Genomic DNA, 6686 nt, shown 5'->3' with positions numbered 1-6686 from the left:
GGTGCAGGGTTGAGGAAGATTGGAAACAATAGAGAGAATTCTGATGTGGTCAGTGTCATTTTAATTCAGTTATTATTTTGGTTTCTTTCTTGTGTTAATGACAATCAAAATATATAAACCATATTTTACTGCAAAATATGACTGACCATTATCAATGAGACATTAAGTCTCTCTACACAGTGTTTCAGTAAGATTGAGCAAAAGGTCTGAAAATATTCAGCATGTATTTTTGCCCCTTTCTTGTGGTCTATGAAAATTCCTATTCATTTTTCTCAATTAATTTTTTGGTTACTAACTTTAGTCCTGAACACACTCTAGTTACTATAATAGTAATTAAGTAAGCTTGCCACCTTAGTGTAGAAAAGACATTCATAGTTCGGTGTCGTGCCCCCACATATCAGACCTCAGTATTTACAACATGCTCCCTCTGAGCGCTTCTCTTCCTCTTAGGATCAAATATTATCAGATCATTGTCAAAAGGCATCTCTTAAGAGACGAGAGTAGTAAACTTGTCATGATTATTTTTATCACTGCTGCCTGTGACAAACAGTTCTAGACAAAGTTTTTTATTGATCAAGCTTCTGTGTTCTTTGCTACCGGAGGTGAAAAGATAATTGCAGATCTGAAGGGAGAGAAGATCACATAATTAAAGGCCCATATCTCAGATAAGCATTACTTTTTTTAAGACTTAAGACTGAGTCACTGTAAAGAAACGCTGAGAATACAGTCTTGACAGAGAATAAGATGTTGTTTTCTAACACCAGGCTGGATATCAGAGTTGAGGAACTAAAGGTTCTCTCAACAGTCTGGTAGGCAAATAAATGAGAAAAATGGGACTTGAAATTGAAGCCAGCCGAAAACACCACCAAAGAAGAGTCTGCTGCTCCCGAGAAAAGGGTTCATATCAGCAAAAAACATGGGATCTAGACTCAAACCCCAGCTTGTTTCTTCTGATTGAATCAAATCTTCACTCACAGTGACTGTTGTATCGTTGTCCAAGAGACAATGAAATCTTATTTTCAAGGTAATCAGAGATTTATATTAATAAGTCTGTTGCTGATCCCCCACCACAATCCTAAACTGGATTTCAAGGTTCTTAACACTGTATGTTTGTTGTGTCAAGGTTTGTTCTCAAATATGTGATAAACATACAGGAAATATCTAGTTCTGTAGAAAACTGTGAGTTTCTGGAAAATGTCAAAGAATTTCTTTAACTGTGCAGATGGGGCAGGTTACTGAGATTGTAGCAGTAACCTTCCTAACAAAATCCTCATCTCTGATCAAGAGCTTATTTCTCTATGTAAGGCTGTTTAGGACATTTAGGAAGAACTAAAAAATTATAGCTAGTAAACATCACTTGTCAGGAAGTCAAATCCTGTTTTTATTGCTTTAAAATATTATTGTTACTAAGGGAGTGCTTGTGACTATGTGAAGGCAGAAGAGGATTCTACTTTCTGTTCTGTGTTTCTTGTTACTTAATTAATACTTATCTAAACACTAAGGTCTTGTAAGCACATTCAATGAAATGAGATCTGAAAAGTGTATCATATGTTATCTGCATGAGTAACAATCATTCAAGTTTGTGTATGCAACTTGTTACAAAAATCAGTCTACAGAATGCTTTGATGCTAATAGCTAATAGCACTATTTAGCTCAACTAATGATTGGTACTTATGTTCAGATTATGAAATACACACTTTTACAATTGTGCAATTTCTACTTGACGTGTAGTGAATAAGTATTGAAGTTGTTTTATGTGCTTTTTTTATGAAATAAAATAAGTGAGCTGTAGATCAATACTTTAGATTTATGCTGCACTTTACTCATTTCACAGGCTTTTCATGATGCAGGACCCTGAGCTATTGTGTTCCCAGAGTTCACGCACCTCTATCAACCTACTCAGTGTTTACTAATAATTGATATTGTTTTATGTCCTTAATGTTCACAAACAAATGAAGAAAGAAAATCATGAAATTATAGCCCTGCAATATACAATAAATAAGTCAAAAGCAGAAGTAAGTACTCCACGATCATACCTGGAAAAAAACAATAAACAGCTTGTCCTAATGAAATATGTAAACTATGTAAAATCACTTCATAGCCAGCCAGCCAACTCCTTCCACTCACTATTCTGAAATAACCACAATACCAAAATCTCATCTACACTGTGTGTGATTCATATTTCCTCATCTTCATTGTAAAAACATTAAGAAATAGTATCTGCTTCATAGACTCGGAAGAGTAAACAATTTGTATACTGTTTTATGAAACTGGCATCTGTACATTGCAAGTCCTTATATACACAAAATGAATCACTTATTATTAATACTATAGGCAGTAAGTTGGATATCAAATGTCGGGTTTTGGAAACATGGTGCAGGCAACCTATGCCTATCTCCCCTTGTTGTTTCCTCAGGCTCAGGCATGGGGACTTATCCAGTGGCAATTGGTGATGTGGCTATAGGGACAATTTTGTTATCAAAGACTGTGGTTGGAGTTTTAGGCAATTTGTTTTTCCTCTACAATTATGCCTTGCTTTACTTCAAGGCATACAGATTAAAGTGCATGGACTGGATTCTGATGCACTTGATTGTGGCAAACTTCTTAACTCTCCTGTGTAAAGGTGTCCCACAAACAATGGCAGCTTTTGGGTTGAAATGTTTCTTCAATGATTTTGAGTGCAAGCTGCTTTCCTACCTTCACAGAGTGGGTAGAAGTGTGTCGTTTGGCAGCATGAGTTTATTGAGTGTCTTCCAGTTCATCACTATCAGCCCTGAGGATGCTGTTTCAAGAGGATTTAAAAAGAAAGCTCCCAAGTACATCAGCTATTCCATGTATGTGACATGGATCTTGTCTCTTCTTTTTAGCATTGTTTCGCTTAAGCATATGTCTGCAAAACTGTGCAACAAAAACACCACAAGTCTCAAAGACTTGGGTTACTGTTCTTCTGTTCCTTTTGACAAAACTAATGAAATACTACATGTAGTATATGTGATAATTCCTGGTGCTGTGTGCATGATAGTGATGCTATGCTCCAGTGGCTCCATCGTTCTCATCTTGCACAGGCACAAGAAGAGGATGCAACATATGCCTAGGACCATTATCTCCCCTAGATCTAGCCCTGAGTTGAGAGCAACACAAACCATTCTTCTCCTGGTGAGCACCTTTGTTGTCTTTTATACACTCTCCATGCTTTTTACCATTTGTTTAAATTTTGTGGTTAAACTCAGCTGGTATCTGGTGAGCACTCATGCAATATTTTCAATGTGTTTTGCTTCTGTCAGCCCCTATTTGCTTATGAGACATTATTCCAGTGCATTACGGCTTTGTTTTCCTTGGAAAAAGTATTAAAAATTATCCTAAATTAAAGATCAGCCTGTCTACAACACTTGCAGAATTCTCATGTTTTGCATCATGCTCAGAGAACTGTAATCACCACATAATATTTTATTATAAAGAAATACAGCTTTGTATAACAACAATTTTATTTTAAATGTACATGCATGCTTTTGCATGCATGAATGTATGAAGGAGCATGTGAGCACATAGTTACTGATATTGTTTTTACTATCCATTAAGAAATAGTACTAAGAGACTTGACATAAAATGTAAAAGTTACAAGCGATCAAAGAACACAAAAATTTTGAATTTCAGAAATTAGATAACTGTTTGTATATTTATAAATTGCTTTTATACGACATCAATTTGATCTTAGCTTTTCTTGCTGTGGCAGGTATGGGAAACTGTAAATAAATTGAAGTGCTTTTATTTTTCTCCCTTTGGGTTTTGTATTAGTGGCGCTACTTGAAATAACTTTGAAAACTAATTCACATTATATTACAGTTGAGTCACTACAGTGTGTTGCTGTATATGAGCTGCATATTGATAACTATTATAAAAAACTGTCTGGTCTTGTTAAAAAATTAAACCACCTCTGCACTTATTACAAGATAAACTTTTGTTACTATACTAAAAAAGACAATTACAAAATCCAAAATGCAACCTTTTTTTTTTAGACTGACATGGTTCTAGGCTACATCTTGGAAAGTCTTTCAGTTGTAGTCCTGTACCTGAATAAAAGTCTCTTGTATAATATCATTTTTAATTGTCATATTAGTGAGTCACAGATCAACTCAAGATCCAAAGCACTGTAAACAAGCCCTTTTAGTAGCCCCAAGGTATTCTTGTTCTTTTTCCAAACTTTGCAGAATTCACTGGTAATATTAATTTTTTCTGAGGTGTGTTTCCTCTTTTTCTGTGTTGAGCCTCCCCAAGAAGTCTTTTATGAAAAGCACTTCTGATGACTAGCTTCACAGGGATTGGCACTGAATTCACTTTCTGTCCCACAATAATATAATAAGAAATGAACTTGAGAGAGAGTCTCATAGGAAGGAGAGAGATTTGATATATGTTTTTATTTTATAGTCATCCTCATTCTATGTGACTTCATTCTTAAATTTATTCTGCCATTAGTTGGCTCTCTGAGGTAAATAGGTATTTCTTCATGCTTTTTCAAAAAAGTATACCACAATTTAATTCATGCCATCTCACATGGACTCCCTTAAGCATTCTAGCAAGTCAGAAAAAAGAATAAGCATCATCCCTATTAAAATTATCCCATAAAAATGAAAAACTGCTTTATATGTGCTCTAATATCAAAACCAAAAAAGTGGAAAATAAAATGAATAACTTTGATGAACATTGGGCAACCCACATAAAACTCTTGTAATTACATTTAAGGGCAGATCAAAAAACCAATCCAACACTTTTATGCTGGCCTCATTCTAGAGATGCAGAGATGGTTTAGCATATGCAAATAGAGGAATGTAATATATTAAGGCAAAGAACTCAAGTCAGAAACCATATGATTGTCTCAACAGAGGAAAGAAAACCCTTTGAAAATATTCAGAATTCCATGAATAAAAATTCCTCAGAAAATAATGATATAAGAGACATATTTCCACATAATGAAGTCTGTATATGACAAACCCACATCCATCATAATCTTAAATGGAGAAAAATTTTAAACACTTCCATTGAGTTCAAAAAAGCAAAGGTTGTCCTACCTCTCCACTCCTGTGCAATACAGAACTGAAGCTTACCTAGAGTATTAAGACAGGGAATAGGAGGATACAGATGGAAATATAGTGGGAGTGGGTGAGAATAGGAAGAAAAGGGATCTGGTTGGGAGCAGGATAGAGGAAGACATTAATGAAAGAAATGTCTTGCTTGATGAGGGGCCAATTCAGGGTCATGTAGAAACCTGGCACAATGGAAACTCTCATAAATCTATAAGGATGACCCAAGGTAAGATACCTAGTAATAGTGGATAGGTATCCTGAACTGGCCATCTCCTGTGACCAGATTGGTGACTATCATAATTGTCATCAGAAAGACTTCATCTGGTAGTTAGGAAAGCAGGTGTAGAGATCCATAGCCAAGCACTGGGCCAAACTCTGGGAATGCTGTAGTAGAGTGTAATGAAGGATTATATGTGCCAGGGTGGTCTATGTCATCACAAAGGAACCCACAGTGACCACAAACCTGAGCTCTTAGGAGCTCACAAACTTTAGACCAATAGCTAAGAAGCCCACATGGGTCTAACCTAAAACCTCTATGTGTGTGTGACTATCATATAGCTTTGCCTACTTGTGGGACTTTCATCACTGGGAGTGGAGTGTGCCCTGGATACTTTGACAGGCTTTTCTGAACCTATTCCTCAAACTGGGCTGCCTTGCCAGGATGAGAAAAGTTTAATGTGTCATGCTTTGTTGACAACCATGGAAGGAAGGCCTGAACAGAAACGGAGAATTTGGGGGGACAGAGGAAAGGTGGAGGGAAAGAATGGGAGTAGAGAAGAGAGGGACAAATGCAGTCAGTATGCAAAATAAATTAAGTAATTAAATTAATAATAAAAACAAATCTAAGTGTCCTGATTTGCTAATGATATATCCATACAGAAGAGGTCTTCAGGAGTCTTCCAGAGAGCACTCATAGTTGAAAAATCTTTCCACATGTGGCAAGATCCAAAGTGAGCACTCTCAAGTAAATATTTTTTTTCTACATACTAGTGACAAATACACAGAGAAAGAAATCAGAGGAACAAGTTCATTCATAATAGTCTTATTATGACTTTGCAATAAGCATAAGGAAGGCAGTGAACCCTCTTAAAATGTAAAACACTGGAATCTTAAGCCAAGGAAGACATTATAGAAGTCACTGTCCAAAACCATGGTAAACTATGATTCCTATCAAAATTGTAGCATACATTGTCAGGGACTAGCTTCAACAAGAATACCCCTTAACAGGGTAGGGGAATGGGGATTAGAGAAACAAATGAAAATAATGAAGACACAATGAAAAATGGTAAACAGAATCATAGGATAGTACTAGGAGAGAGTTCTAGTGAATACTGAAATTGCCCAAGTTTAATTTTCCATTACATTTATACCAGAATACCATGGAGGTGAGGGGGGAAAGGTGAAAGACTGCTTTAACATGATACAAAGAACAATTAGAACAGTTACTTGCTTCAATACTTTGAGACATCAAGCCACTAATTCATGAGAAAAGAATTATGTTGTTTCATCAGTGAACCCACCCTAGGCCAAGTACCTTGAAGTCAGCCACGACCTAGGTCAAACCTATTTATTTAAAAGAAAGAGCAGGTGTGGTTGAATTTTCTG

General features: G+C 36.1%; 1 pseudogene; it reads left to right on the top strand.

Annotated features, from left to right (window-relative positions):
* Window positions 1–2371: 2371 nt before the first annotated feature.
* LOC142833002 (vomeronasal type-1 receptor 4-like) lies at window positions 2372–3710 on the top strand (annotated as a pseudogene).
* Window positions 3711–6686: the final 2976 nt, after the last annotated feature.

The sequence above is a fragment of the Microtus pennsylvanicus genome, chromosome 1, assembly GCF_037038515.1.
Source record: "Microtus pennsylvanicus isolate mMicPen1 chromosome 1, mMicPen1.hap1, whole genome shotgun sequence".
Classification (NCBI taxonomy): Eukaryota; Metazoa; Chordata; class Mammalia; order Rodentia; family Cricetidae; genus Microtus; species Microtus pennsylvanicus.
This window is presented reverse-complemented; position numbering and strand designations above follow the sequence as displayed.